This window comes from Penaeus monodon, chromosome 29 (genome assembly GCF_015228065.2).
Source record: "Penaeus monodon isolate SGIC_2016 chromosome 29, NSTDA_Pmon_1, whole genome shotgun sequence".
In the NCBI taxonomy this organism is placed as follows: domain Eukaryota; kingdom Metazoa; phylum Arthropoda; class Malacostraca; order Decapoda; family Penaeidae; genus Penaeus; species Penaeus monodon.
The window spans coordinates 31,410,719-31,411,108 of NC_051414.1; the positions used below are offsets into that span (position 1 = coordinate 31,410,719).

General features: G+C 44.4%; 1 long non-coding RNA gene across 1 annotated transcript in view; it reads left to right on the forward strand.

Annotated features, from left to right (window-relative positions):
- Positions 1-259: 259 nt before the first annotated feature.
- The window catches only part of LOC119592156, a 1,225-nt gene continuing 1,094 nt past the window's right edge, over positions 260-390 (forward strand). Inside the window, exon 1 of the long non-coding RNA XR_005230413.1 lies at positions 260-351. This is a non-coding gene — a long non-coding RNA (uncharacterized LOC119592156). The remainder of the gene's footprint in view (positions 352-390) is intronic.

A 390-nucleotide genomic window follows, 5' to 3' on the forward strand; every position in this document is an offset into this window, starting at 1 on the left:
ATAATGAGCTTTCTATGTGTGAACAGCATTTTTTTTCTATTCCAAAATACATCAAAGCCCCAAAAGGCCGGCTACACATGGCATGGTAATTTCTACCCTTCTATAATCGTGCATACAAGATGGTCTATACGTTTATATTCCTATGTGCGTGTTCAGTGTTATGTCTGAACGCATGCACCCTATCGACATATTAAAGAATACACGTCTTGGGAGCCAATGATGGAAAAACCCGCACGGACTGAGGGCAAGAGAGTAATCACCTGACCGGGGGTATATAACGTCTCAAGGAGGAGGCTCAGTATCCAGATCGCCCTCAACTGTTGTAGCACATCCCCAGCCAACATGAAGCTGGTGAGTCTTTGTCCTTTTACATATGACAAGTTTCCCCCG